The following is a 15,681-nucleotide window of genomic DNA, read 5'->3' as shown; positions in this document are numbered from 1 at the left end:
TGCTCCAGAAGTATGCAATTAACAGGTTAGCATTTCATTTTCTTTTATTTTCTATTCAACCTGTTCAGAAATGTTGATTTAAAATTTTTTTTAAAAATTCTAATAAATGTTATTACGCATATCTGGAACAGGTGGGACTTGAACCTGGGCTTCAAGAAAGGGACACCATCACTGTGCAGCAAGAACACCCCTAAAGCTTTAGGTTGATATGTTGCTGTTTTTGTGCACATCAATCCAAAACCATGGTTTAGTTCATATAATCAGACTAACAACCTAACTTCCAAACACCTACACAATATGTTCATACAGGTTCAAACAAAAGTATAACATTTGCAACTAGAAAACACAACTTGAAATGGGTGTCTTTATTGACATCTACATCCACTCTTTCTCTGAAGTCACATTTAATCATTTTTATTCTGATTGTCAGAAGAGTTGGGTAGAAAGTGAGGATCTTTCCACTCTGCTGTCATGACAAAGGTAAACGCTTTGATGTTGTCGATGACCATTTCCTAGATCAAACCATGTTGTGAATGGAGGGAAGAAATGAAAACAAAGCAAATAAAATTTTGAAAATGAAATTTAGTACAGTACAACTGGTGAAGATGTTACTTCAAATGAATAAGAATCCACTTTGTTCTTACAGATGTGACTTAATATTTGGAGTAAAGACATGGTCCTCATTTCCCTGTTGTGTTTATAGAAATTACACAAGTAGAATTATATGCCAATACTTGGGGAAATAACTAAATAGAATATAGATAAACTGTTTCCTAATATTAATGATCATTTTGATGCACTATAAATTAATCACAAGGAATCACTGTGGTAGATGACAAATAAGATCTGATCCTCTCTGGTAACCTTTTTCTAAAATGAATCCACCAGTTTATAATTCAAACATTGTGACACAGCATCGAAAAACAGGTAAATGCTACGAGTGGAATTTCATGAGGGCAGTGAAGTGCTACCAAAACTGGAGGCATCCTCACAACCTGATCTTTTGCTGACCTTCAGGGGAATGGGTCCCCAAATGGCAGTGAGAACTCTGCCTCCAGAAAAGTCATTTCCTTCCAGAACATCTCCCAGGGGAGTGAGAACCCTGTCTCAATAACAGCTTGACGCCAACCAAATTCGGCAGTTCCAACATCAGAGATCAGTGGCTGGTAGTTCTCCATTAGGTAAGTAGGAATAGAATGAAAGGGGAGGGGTTCCTTGATTAGGCTCCGAATGCCTTTGAATGAGGAACAACTCCCTTGCACCCAAAGACAAGGAGTTGTTTGCTGGGCAGTTTTATCCTACATGATGAATTCCCCACCCACCACTGGTTGAATGCTGGCAGTGGTGGGATGCAGCTCCTCAAAGACCTCAATTGTTATCTAGGCAGGTCCAGCCGCAAACCCCCTGAACCTAATTTAATCAGGGGCAATGGGGAGGCAACAAAGTCTCCAAGCATCCCAGACTCCAAGTTCACCGTAGGGTGACAGCGCACTAAATTCAACCCCACAATTTATTTCCTATGTTACAACAGGGACAACTCTAATGTCTATAAAGCACTTTGAGATGTCCAGTGCTCTTCGAAGTGCTACATAAACACAAGCCTTTCCTTTTTGGCTTTGGGATTAAAATGACTCAAAGTCAAAAAGAAGGTTGTTTCAAAAATATTAGTTTTAACTACGCATTCTTTTTCTTCTTTTTGGTCTTAAGCAGCTATTAAATGTGAAAACTATTCAAAGTTGGAAACCAGTCCATCAGCTCCTTTAAATCAAAATGACAGGTTAATATTCCAGGTGTAGGTTCTTATCAGAAGTGGAAACATTAACTAATCTTTGCTCCACATGGATGCTGATGCACTTCTTTCAACTTTTCAACATTTGCAGCAATGTCCTTATTCATTGAAATTTTTGAAGTTAACTATGAATTCAATGTTTTCCAGTTGACAACAGGCCAATTTTACTCGAGTTTTCTTGTGTGATAATTTGGCAAACTAACTGCTCATACACCATGAAAATGAAAACCAGTTGGTACAGTTTTCCTATCACTTTAGCTCCTACTGGCTTTCAGTTTCTGTAAATTAATATAAACCTTTCTCTAAGTCTATTCAATATTTAACAAAATCGTTCACTTGAACCATGTGTACAATAAATGATTGTTTTTCATTTAATAAATTCTAAACATTAACTTATTAACTAGATTGTTTGGAACTTTTTTCTGAAAGTTACAAGAGTATTGACATCTCAGCTAATGGATTGCATATCATACTCAGCTTTATAACAATAAGCAATCTTATAACACAAGGCCCGTGGATTCTTATATCACGATATTTGTTTTCATTGCCTTAATATTGCACGGTAAAATTCTAATAAACTTCTAACCCCTTGGGAAAAATGTTGCTCTTGTGTCAGAAATTTTGCAAACCAACAAAAAGGTCATTATAGTTGCTTTCCATCAGAATTCATTTAATCATTCATTCAATAATCCAATGTAAGCCATAATAAAAGATAACTAGTACAAAAGCAGTTTGTACATAAAGGTGACTAGACTTTCTATGTTGTTATCTGTAGGTGAAATTCGGCAAACATTGCAATATAGACAAAGTATTGATTTCCCATTAGAACACTGAATATTATGCTGCTGTATCTGATATTATAATAAGACAGGTGGTTTAACAGTTCTCCTCAGGCCCACTGAGTTAGATGCACTTTTGTCCCAGTCTACATCTGCATCGGAAATCCAATTATCATCAAAAGCAATATACTGTTGATGTTGGGAATCTGAAATAAAAATAGAAGATGCTGGAAATACTCAGCATGTCTGCCTGCACCTGGAGAGAGAGAGAAAGAGCTAATGTGTCAGGTCAATCAGCAATTCTGATGAAAAGTCATTGACCTGAAACACTAACCCTGTTTCTCCCTTCCCAGGTGCCATCAGACCTGTTCAGTATTTCTTGCATTCTAAGTTTTTTGCATCCTACTAGCATCATGACTTAGCACACAGTGTGGTCAAAGATGTTGCAATTCCATTGCTGTGATGGACAAACATATACCACAAGAAAAGGATGGTCTTCTGATGTGAGTAGATCGTGCAATAAGTGTATAGGTAAACAAAGCAAACATCAGCAGTTGAAAGCTATTTTGATAACTTCAGCGGTCAAGAGTAACAAAATGGAAACTGTTAAACACAGTCAGAATATTTGGTACAATGATACCTTTACTTTGACTCTAGCCAACAGAGGTGCGGTTGGAACTGAGGGTGTTGGAAAACTGCTCCTCCTTGGCGAGGTGAGGCCTTGGAACTTTAAAAAAAAACATTAGGGTATACCAAGGGAACTAAACTAAGATGCTGGAGGGATCACTGATAAAGGTGGCTGGGAGCAGAGTGGCCATGGCCCCACAGCGGTCAGGAAATCCTCAAGCTTCATCTTCACCATGGAATGGGATTAGGTAGTGAGGAAGGTCAACTCCTCACAGGCAGAACCTGAGGACCTGGCAGCAATGCTACAGAACATCTCATGATCCGATGCGGGGTGGTCCATGCCAACGGATGCATCTTCACACTTCATTTCCAACCCATCACACTGCTCAATGCACCAGACCTCCATCACTCACCCAGCCATGCGCTCTGGCACTCAGGACTGTCAAATAACATCTTAATACTCCAACCTCATCCTCACTGGCCTACCAGTGCTGTCAGTCTCTTACCGAACTCTCATTGCATCCACATACCTTATTCAGTTCTGACTGCCACACAGTACACATAATCACATTCACTCCTCCACCTCACTGGTCAAAGTGGTACATAAACACAGGGAGCACAGCATAACTGGTGGGAGGCAAGGAATCCTGCAGCACCTGAACATTATGACAGAGATGGTTCATGGCTTGAGGAGACTGGCTGTGATAGAGTTCATAGCATCTTTTGGTGCTCACAACACTAAGGTATGTTCCTGTCTTGTGTTTCTGCACAACAAACAGCACCTCCTCTTCCTGCTGCTGGTACGATGAACAAACTGCTGATGGGGTAATAATGGACCTCATGCTTCCCACTCTAGATAGGTTCTCCCAGACCTACCTCCCACTTCTAAATTCCTGCTCTCAGACACCCAAGAACTGACACTTACAGAACAACAGCAGAAAGAGCAACAGTGCAGTGCTGTCAAAGACGCCCCATAAAGTGTCATCCACAACTATTAGCCACTTCTTCTGCCCCTACTGAAGAGAGTAGTCTGGAATTGGCATCTATATATTGGCCCAAGTGAGCTGTAACCAAATCAGAGTGAAAGGAAGCCGAGGTAGTAGACAGGTACTGCTTCAGAGGGCTTAGGTGTGGAACTTGATGAGGTGCCTTGCAGGATAACTTTGCGGGAATACACATCAATTTGCTGGGTGTATTGGTTGGTCTGACAAAAAAGCTCCTGTTAGTGCCAGTGAGCCTGGAGGTATCTAGCTCCAATGTAATAAGGTGCTTGATGCAGTGTCTGCCCTGTCTGCAAACACTTCCACATCTTGGTGCTAGCTGCAAAGTCAGGAGCATTGCATTGCTGACCCCATGCCTGCTGCAGTCTTCATATGGACAGACCACCTAATTCCCTGTTATCCTGTGAGGATGCAGCAACAAACTCTGGCAAGTATACCGAAACACCTCCAAAGACACCCTTCAGCACTCTGAAGAAGGGTCCTGACCCGAAATGTCAGCTTTCCTGTTCCTCTGATGCTGTCTGGCCTGCTGTGTTCCTCCAACTCCATACTGTGTTACCTCAGACTCCAGCATCGGCAGTTCTTACTATCTCTACGTCTGATATCATGTCCTCAGGACTGCTGTTAATGCCAACGATCTTCTCCCATAACCCAGCTCATGCTGGACCCAGTATCCATTTACTTTATTATCAGTGTATATGATTTACAGCTTTTTAAATGTTTGCAGTATAGAAGACCATCACACAAATAATAATGGTTAATACATAACCCTTAATCATTAAAGCACAATGTGTGAAACTCTTTAAAATGAACAACTTAATTTTTATAAGTGGCTTCCTTAAAAACTCAACAGGACTTTCAGATAAAAAGGTGGTACATTTATAGCACAGACAGAGGCCACTTGGTGTCTGCATGGCTGAGAAATTACTTACTCAGAGTGTTACCACTTTCTAGCATTTGGTCTTAAATATTAAACATGAAAGGTAAGCTAGATTTAAATATGGTTCATCTTGCAGTCCACATAAGGTGACTGAGTAACCTAGCAGTAAGAGGGCAAAGACTGAATGATATTTGTAATTCAGTATTATTGTCGTGAGGCCTTTCAGTCCCTGTTGATCCCTGTTGATCCTTGTTGTACTGCAGTCTGGGAAGTGTGAAATAGACACAATCGCTGATGGACAATTCTGCAACCTCTTGACAAAATTCCACGCTAGAACTCAACAACAGCCCTGGAACCTCCAGGAATTAAATATTAATCTCCTTAATACTGCATGTGAGCAACATACAAGAACATAGATGCTTTGAAAAAGTCAAGTTTTTGTCAAACTTCCTATAACATTTCTGTTAATTTGATTAGAAATGGATACAGAAATGGCAGGTCATCTGATCAAACCTGGAGAAGTGTGTCCAACCAGATACAGTAACCCTACCTGATACACACATCTTCAACCTGGGCCAAGCAAGTGCTTCAACCAGAGGAACACTTTGTGGAATCACGAGAGACAGGGCAAGTAGTAGGCATCCAAAAAAAACGCACAATGTCATACAAAATATCTGCTGGAATCTCATTTGAAATGAAGACACATTTTTAAGGCCGTAATAAGTTTATTACTTCCTTGTATAATGAATATTTAACTATGCTTAATTTTTCAAGTCATGTGTTATTGGACCAAAAGTAGTGCATCAAACACCTGCTGTCTGGTTTACCCTTTACAGCTCAGGATTTTGAGAGTGCAAAACTTCTGCAGATCAGAGACAGCCATTTGTTTTATCTGTCAGTTCACTTAACCAACTGTGAAGTCATGAGAGTATCTAAATCCTTTGAGGACTGCGATATTTCAGCCTTCAAGTCATAAACTGCAATGTTTCCATTTCTTCACAATACTCTCAGAATAAATTTGTGTTTTTAGGTTCTGCACCAAACTAGGTTGAAACATTTATTACAACAAAGTCTTGGAAAACCCACACATGTAAAATGCGTGCTGATATTAAATGAATAAATTGAGTGTTTTGAAAGCTGAATAGATCTATCAGTATTCAACGGATTAAATCCTTGGAGAATCACAAGACACTTGGACATCACGGCACCACTTGGGATGCTCGGTCTCTCTGGCCTGCATAATAACATAAAACTTTTACATGTATTATTGTCGAGGTACAAAATATAGAATAACAGATTGTTGGGAATGTAATACAAAGGTACATGTTGCCCCAAGAGATTACATATGCCTTTGTAATTCATCTCCCTACCATCTGCTATTTTTAAGCCTTTGTCTCTCTAAGTAAGCCAAGCATCAGCCTGGTTTAGTAATCTGCAGAACTGAAAACACGATGTGTAATTAAAAAGCACGCAATAAACATATGACAATGTAGGAGAGGTGGTGAGATATAGAAAATTGTAGTTGTGTAGCTATCCAGAATTCCTGGCTCAGCTATTGCATATCCATATGCAGCACAATTCTCTGTGCATTGTCGTCTTACCACCTCTCTACCGAATACACCAATCCTCATCGTGCTCTATAAATGAAATTATTTAGGCTAACATAGGCCTCAGTTTCTTACCGGGACAGAGACAGCATCTCTGCCCCGGTGAAAATTCTGAAATTTGGCTCGACCTCTTTCATAGTGGCAGGGCAGGATTGGGAGTGAACTGTGGTTTGTCCATGCAAGTTCCCAGAGGCAACTGATGAGTCAAATGACCAGCTGCCTCCTCTAAGATGGGATTTTGGAATCCCATGGGTGTGGAGAAGTGTATGTCTGTTCTTAATACCTCTTTGGAGAGCTGAGGTTGGCCCTCCAGGGCATCTTGGTGGTGGGTGGGGTGTGCAGAGGGTGAGGGCACCTGATATCCTATGGGGGCAGGGGTCAGATGCCCTTTGGAACAGTTAACTATGGAGAAAATTATCCATAAGTGGTGCATAAACCCATGGGAACTGTCAAAATCTGTCAACAAGTGTCAACTTGTGAATAAGTATCCTGGAGTCTCAAAGTGTGGGGGCTACCATTGACCAGAAATTGATCTGGACTAGCCACTTAAATAGTGTAGCTGCAAGAGCAGGTCAGAGGCTAGAAATACACTGGCGAGCAGCTCACCTTCCGACTCCCCAAAGCCTGTCCACCACCTACAAGGCACATGTCAGGAATGTAACACAATACTCTCCAATTGCCTGATCAGTAAGTTCCAACAACAGTGAAGAAGCTTGATACCTTCCAGGACAAAGCAACCTGCTTGACTGGTAGCTCATCTAACACCTTCAATATTGACTCTCTCCACCAACGACAGAGTAGCAGCAGCATGTAAAACATGCCCTGCAACAAATCGCCAAGTTTGCCTAGAGGTCACCTTTCAAAACCATGACCTCTACCACCTAAAAGGACAAGGTCAGCAGATACAGAGAAACAGCAAAACTTGCAAGTTTCCCTCCAAGCTACACACTATTCTGATTTGGAACTAAATCATCGTTCCTTTACTCTCACCATGTCAAAATCCTTGAACTCTCTCCTCAATATTGCTGGATGTACTGCCATCACGTTGACTGCAGTGGTTCAAGAAAGCACCTCACAATCATCATCTCCAGGACAATTAGTGAAGGATAATAAATGCTGGCCTTGCCAATGGAAAATAAAATCTCCAAATACCCATTAGGGACGGGGAACAAAAATAGGTCTATAACTTAGATTTCAACATTTCAGGCTACACTCCAGAGAGAAAAGCACTGTCATTCAATCTTTATTTTATTCATGGGATATTTGACTTATTGATTAGGTAAGCATTAATAGTGATTATTGCCCATGCTGGATAATAGGTGGGTTGGCATGGAAAAAGGGGAGAAATAGGTGACAGATGGGTTTGCAGTTAGTTGGCACAGGGGCTATAAAAGACCATGGGGATGACAGATCCATATGGGTATGAGGGTCCATGGGAAACAGCCATAGGTTAGCAGAGGTAGTATGAGGAGCCGTGGGTTATGGCTGGAGGAGCATAAGTTTGATGGATGGGGCATAGGAGGTGTGAGTAGAATCTAGTTTTAAACTTTGTATACAGTGCCCAGACAGTCTTTTCGCCCAGCTTGCCTCAGGGAAGGGGTATGATCTTGTGGCAATTCTCACATCACCTGATCCTATTTCTAATCCAGATCCCAGGCCTGGACTGAACACCCGAAATGTGGCTGGCCATTTTTAAAGATCAGGTGAAAGGAACCCGGCTTTCTCTCACCTCTGTGCTCCCAACCCAGGGACGGAAATTAGAATCTTAGTACGAATTTCAAAAACCCACTCATGTACTTGTATTCTCACTGAGAAGGTTGAAAACTCATTTTGCATAGGGATACTCACAGTCAGCAACTTCATGACACTGGCCTGGACTTGAACGTGTGTCCCAGAGAAGAAGGAATAAAACAATATGACATGTCACTAGACACATTTTGAAGATACGGTTTTCAAAATACAAATATTTATAGGCACGGAGACAAAATTTTGTCTTCAGACAGTTATGTTAAATGGTTAATGTCAATTAAACTGCGTGTGATATACATCTCCTGATAATTTTCAATGAAATATAATAGGCCATTTTAAACTATCACCCAAAGTCAAAACAGTCAGCAGAATTCCCACATTCATTCAGTACTTAAAGGGATGAAAATATACGGCGATAAATATACACAGCAGCTTCTTTTCCTCTTCCTCACCCCAAAGGGAACATTTTATTATCTCAGTCATGCGTAGGCTTTCTGCAAGTAGAGCCGTTGCTGATGAGTGAACTCGCTGTGGTTTTAGCTGACTAAAATCTGGTTAGTCAGTTAGGAAATGTGTACTTGCAGCATGTTTTTTTTCTTAATCTCTCCTTCACAGTTTTCCCTCTTCTGACAATAATTATTTTCCTATAATTCTAAACCTTTTGCAATATCATATGCCTCAGCCTCGTGGTTTTGCTGTGAGCTTCAGGACGGTGTTATGAATTATTGCATTTCAAAATTATTAAACAATCTTGGATTTCAGCAAATATTAGTCACTTGTAAATAGCTGTTGATCTCTCCTGTTTGGGCTCAGGCTGTTTGTTTTATTCATATCTGATTTATTACCGTGTTTCTTGCCTGCGGAAGTGAAAAGACACAATGACAATGCTTTAATGTATTTTATAGGTCACATCAAGCACCCATTATAGTGAGTAGCATATTGTTCTAACACTGGATCAGTTTCAGTTAAACCTTTTTGGGACTCTTTTGTGGTATATAGATATTGCTGGCTACACTAACATATATTACCCATTCCAAATTGCCCTTGAGAAAGTGGTGGAAAGTTGTCTTCTTGAACTCCTGCAGTCCTAATGGTGTAGGTACACCCACTCAACTATTGGGAAGAGTCACAGACTTGCAAAAGTAGGCACTAGAAAAGAAGCTGTGTTGATTGAAATGGAACAATACATGCTGCTGCACGTGCTTCAGTGGATCACCTAATTCTAACAAAGAAGGACACAAAACAAGAGTGTTAGTATCGCTTGCATTGCCTCAAGCTTCTGATCCAAAGATTTATAGATACACAAAGCTTTTTTGAAGTAATATTTTACAAGATCTTACAACTCAATGAGAATGGTCAAGAGCACATCCCTTTTTGTAAGCATCTGCATAAGTGAAAAGTTCTGATGTTGGTGCAAAAATTCTGCCCCAGTAAAATCCTCAAAGGGTTTAAAAATGGAATTTTCTCTTTTGGCTTGAGGCACTGACTGTTAACTGTGCAAGTGATTTACTGTATGCATTTTAACAATGTCAATATGTTATCTTTTGCTAACTACAAGGTAAAATCCACAATAAATACAAGTTTTTGACAATATAATGTGCCAATAAATATTTCAATGTACAAAATAACGCCAGACACTCAATGCTTTCAAATATTCCATAGGCTTCTTTTCCAGCTGAAAGCATCAAGCTTTGCAATAACCAGCAGGAAAACAAAAGCCGTGACTTTCAAATGCTAGAAAGTGTTGCTAAGCTACGAGCTCCAAAACTCAGAACAATCATTTAGCCAATATTAATTCAAACGATTGTATCTTTAAGTTAATTTATCAGGAATGACTGGCAAACTTATTAAAATTGTTCTCGAAATCTGATAATTTTAAATGTGCCCAGTTATTCATTTATCACAGAGATTTCATCAGCATGACTAAAGCTTCAATCAGAAACATGAATATTATGCCTTTAAAAAAAAAACAAATCGTGCTCCAATACTTGGCCCATTACTCAGCATTTAATTTGCAGCTGACCTAGTATAAAAGCTGACAGGAAGATTACTTTTTTTAACAAGCCAAATTAGATGAAGTTTTGTTAGGATATGAATTCATAGTTTTGACTCTCAGAGTTCAAATGCAACCGAGTTCAGGCATCTTAAAGCAGCCCATTAATCCAAATAAAATTTAAATGGGATCATAGCCCTCGCGCATCAGCATGGAGGCCTTTCTGCCAAAATGTTGACTGGAAATCAATTTGTTGAGGACTGCTAATTATTACGATGAAAAAGTGCAGAGACCTATCAGTCAATATATTTCAGTATGAAATTAAAGATTTATTTAACTGCATTCAACTTGTGTAAGGGTGCACAGGTTGATAGTGCTGTTAAGAGGAGTATCATTAATCTAGAAATACAAAATTTTGCACCTGTTTACAGAGCCAAAAAGGAATTGTTTGTCAAAACTATTGAATATTTAATCTCCATGGTAGGCATTTTTATTAGTCTTGCTTCTTAGACAAAAATTGTTCCCAACAGCACATACGTATTTCAACCCTGACAAGCAAATTAACTCTGCAGGGTGAAATATTGAGTGCTACATGGGAAGATATTCTGCACAAGGTATTGTTCACCGAATACAACCATATTATGCCATCTTTATTCATTTGGGAGATCTAAGTGTCTCTGGCATGCCCAGCATTTACTATCAGTTCCTAATTGCCCTTGAGTAGGCACAAAAATTCATCATTTTATTCTTTAGTGTAGTATATAGGATTTCAATATTTTATTTTAGTTTTTAAGTACCTACAGTTAAACATGAAAACGGACTTTACTTAGAAAATTTCAGAATGTTGGCCAAAATTGTTTCATAATCTTTTAAGAAGAATTTGTTTTTATGTAGCAACTTTAAAATCTCAAGGCATCCCAAAGGGTTTTACAGATTATGAAATATTGAGACATTGTTATATCATCAGATAGACCAAGTTTAAATTGGTCAGATGAATGTGACTTTCCTGTAAATGTAAACTGAATCTTAGGTGGTCAAGGCACTTAGAGCTCAGACAATAGGTGAAAATCTACCTATTGGGTTTCCATGCAATAATTCCTACCTTTTTATCTTTGATCCGGAACTGGCAATCCTGATTTTAGAATGCTGCAGTTATATTGGGAAGTCCTGCCATTGTCCTTTGATCTGGATTGAAATTTAAACTCTGGATGAAATGAGGTCAACATTGTCTGAACTGAACTCAGGCGGAGAAATTCAACTTAATGTTGCATATGAACATAAGAACTAGGAGTAGGAGCAATTCTGCCCTTCAAGCCTGCTGCATCATTGGAGATCATGGCTGATCTCATCTCAGCTTCAACTCCATTTTTCTGCCTACTCCCCATATTCCTTCAACTCATTACTTATCAAAAAGCTATCTCCTCCTTAAATTTACTAAATGTCCCAACATCCACCACACTCTGGAGTAGCGAATTCCTTATCTTTAACCCTTTGAAAGAAGTAATTTCTCTTCATCTCTGTTTTAAATCTGCCACCCCTTATTCTAAAACTATGACCTCTCATTCTAGATTGCCCCACAAGGAAACAGCCTTTCTATGTTTTTTTTTATCATGACAGCTTGAATTTATAACACTTATGTTAACATTTGTAGTAAACTATTTCTAGTGTTTCTAAGATGCAATAGATCACATTTTATGGCTTGATATCTATTAGTCAGGCTATCATTTCATGGTAAATCAGAGGTTTTGCAGAAAGCATACATTTCACTTCTGTGCTGTATTACCATTAATAAAATGTTACCGCATGATAATGAAACTATATAGAAACTAAGCCATATTACAGATATTAGGACAGAAGGTCAAAAGCTTGGACAAAGAAGTAGGTTTTAAGGAGCATCTTAAAAGGAAGGAAGAGAATTACAAAAGTGGAAAGGTTCAGGGAGAAATTCACAAGTTTACGATCTAGGCTGTTGCATCAGAATCCTTGACTGGAACCACAGCCCCTTTCTTTTATTCAGTTGGTGCCCAATACCTAATTCCCTAATTTCCCTTGTGCTCCAGACCAGCAGAGCCTTCTGCATGAAGGAATCACTTCAGTGACTGGCCATTTGACTTCGCCCCGCCTTCCCTCTTTTCACTTAGAAATCTTGCCAAGGGACAAAACTGATTTCATTCAAAAGACCTGCTGTTTTATCAGACTCTGTTTAAAAAAGAAATTCTAAAAACAATGTCTTTATGTACTGACTCCAATGTTAGCCTTTAAATATTTTGCTGACTCTGTGTCTTGCTATGTTTTTTAGTTTGAGTATGTAGCAATCTGTAAATAAATCTTCTCTTAATCGATAGGCATTGGTTTCTTAGCCTTTCAAAGGAACTTGGTTGATTATCTCATTTGATCACCAGTGACTTATACATCTAAATTAACGGTCAATTGACAGATCAAGGACAGCAACTCATGTATGGTGTATATCAACATATGGACTTCAGGCCACATTAGACTCAGTTGGCTTATGGAAACCACTTCTATTCTGTGAACAAAAGGAAAAAATGTTGAGAAAAATTGTTGGAAACAGACAGACAGATCATCCTCTCATTTTCTTATATAACAGTCATTCTCAACACTTATTTGTGTTAACATTTATACTGCTATTAACACTTCCTTGAAGCTATTTCTAATGTTTGTGATATTCAATATACCACATTTATAGCTTGATACCTATTAGCCAATTTCCAGGCCAGTACTTCATGAAAAGTCAGAGATTTTGCGAAAACCACACATTTTACTCCTCTGCTGTATCACCATTAATTTGTCAATGCTGAGAATGAAATTTTGGGAAGAAAGACCAAGGGGTTGTACGAACTACAATGGTAGTTTAAGGATTTAGCAATATTTTTAACGGAACCTCAGGATTCAGGAAGTGTTCATAGATTCCACAAACAGTAGAAAGACAGGTCTTAGAGTCTCTCCTTCATTGATCCTCGATGTCAGCACTTGCTTGACTGTTCGTAAGATCTGTGGGAAATAGATGAGCTCATAGGGTTGCATATTCCCCAATCTCTGAATGATGGACATTGGCAAGTCAGTGGGGAAAATATAGCAGGATCAGCAGAACTGAAATTCCCAATGTCAAAGAAAAGAAGTTTGATTCTGCAACCTCTGTTTGAATGGCAAGACGAGAACCTTGTTAGTGGGGGGCAAAAGGCCTAACTGCATCCATCTGCATGTATCAGCCTGCCATTAGACATAATGCCGCCTCCTTAATATGCAACTTGTTATTTTTCCACTCACAAATTAGAAAATAGACAACAACAATTCCCAACATGAAAGCATGCCTTACAACTACAGCTCGCCACTTGCTCTGAGGGACCTCTATCTTTGGTATCTGTCACCAACATCTCACACTCCATGGATAGTAACTACCACCACATGCTGTCCATGGACATTGGCACTGGATATGTACCAATCTCACTGCACCCTCATGGCACATCTCTGACCCACTTGCAATACAGTTCTGTACTTTAACCATGCACTATGGAGAGCACCAGCATCTTTCATTGCAATGCTGCTGCCAGGACACTTTGCGCACATGGACAGGCATCCATCTGATGGACTTAACCAAGGTGCCCCTTAGGGATCCTCGTTTACTGTCCTAGCATTCCATCACTATGCACCTTCTTGGACAGAAATCAGTCAGGAGTCCAGTCACTCATCAGTCCGGGCTGTCTGTCCAAGTTGGTCGGGGGGTGGTGCAGGTAGTCAACCCGATGAATGGGGTTTATTAGGGGTCACTGCTGCTTTAGCAAAGTTAGGGAAGTTAATTCTGCAGATTGGAAGCAGGATGTTGGAATGCAGATAGGACAATAATTGGGAAGGGGGGTACTCAGCCTACAAGGTATGGGGATGATAGCACTTTGGAGGACGTGAATTCCTGTGGGAGCGGGAATCATCAGAGGTCATAACCAACCTGGCTTTAATGAAGGGGACAGTGAAGCATTACCATTGGCATGACAAAGATGTAGGACCAAGGTCAGGTGCAATCGTGGGACACAAAGCAATAATTCATAGTGATGTTTGGGAACGTGTGGAAGGTCAGTACTGATGGAGTCAACAGGGAGAGCAAGGAAGAAAGAAAGAAAGGAACACCCAGGATTAGGAGCACCCCTTGACTACCAGGCAGAGCTTGTGACTCACTCTGTCAAGTGAGACCTCCATTGCCTTCCATTCTCATGCAAATCAAAAATATGCAATGAAAATGAAAAACAGCTGCAAACGCACCTGTAGTGGGTAGAGTAAGTGTTTTCTTTCCTGTCTGAGCACATGGGCTATACTTTTGAGGGATGTGAGGCCCGTGAGGGGCAATTGCATCAATCATGTACATTCACAGTAAAGGTTGAGACCATCGGTAATCATTGTATCCTGTATGTGAAATGCCACAGTGCCCAATTGTATGGGATACAAATCCTGGTCGCAAGCAATCTTGCCCATGTCCTTGGTTATTGTCAATTGGAAGTAGTCACCTCTGTGAAGAAGAAATAATCGCAAACGTCAACTGGGTGCAACAATTCACACAAAAAAAATCCAAGATCCCAAAGGCTACATGGGGGCACGGAGCTGATAGCTCCTGATCTTCTGCACTTTTGCTGTTGTTGGACAAAAGTGAACATTTTCAACGACAGGAAGGCTTTCCAGTGTGTGATGCCTCCACACTGAACAATGATTTCTGGTAAAATTCAGCCCACAGTTTTCAAGAAGTTCTGGGATCATATAACATTGAGAATGTAGTCTCAGGGCCTGTTTGTTCTAAAAAGGGCATTGTGGTATGGGAACTGAACTCAAATTACCAACAACCACGCCAAACAACAGACCTCCATCACCTTAACGTATTCCTGCCTAATAATTAACCTCCTCCTATGAACCATCCATAGCCCCTTAGTCCACGCTTAAGTAATCCAACAACCACTTGCCCCATTGTCTTTACTTCTTTGCCTTACAGCATTTAAGCATAATTTTTCCACTCCTTAAAACCAATGGAAGGAAGTTCAAAGCTGGGAATAAGTTATTTCCTGATGTTCTCCTGACCTTTGCCAGAAGCACAGAAGCTGAAAATGCAGAGCATCCGTTAGGGAGTTTGGCAGTCGTAACCACAGATTTCCATAAAGAATTCAAACTTAGCCAAGAAAATACTTTAAAAGATGACTTTTATGCTGTTTCCAAGTTTCCAAATGTTCAATGAAGCCTCAAAAAATGATCTGGAAG

At 39.8% G+C, this 15,681-nt stretch overlaps 1 protein-coding gene across 2 annotated transcripts in view; it reads right to left on the bottom strand.

The window, feature by feature from the left end:
* The window catches only part of dacha (dachshund a), a 355,808-nt gene that overhangs the window by 141,403 nt on the left and 198,724 nt on the right, over positions 1 to 15,681 (bottom strand). The gene's annotated exons all lie outside the window — the stretch shown is intronic.

The sequence above is a fragment of the Rhincodon typus genome, chromosome 14, assembly GCF_021869965.1.
Source record: "Rhincodon typus isolate 14 chromosome 14, sRhiTyp1.1, whole genome shotgun sequence".
Taxonomy (NCBI): domain Eukaryota; kingdom Metazoa; phylum Chordata; class Chondrichthyes; order Orectolobiformes; family Rhincodontidae; genus Rhincodon; species Rhincodon typus.
This window is presented reverse-complemented; position numbering and strand designations above follow the sequence as displayed.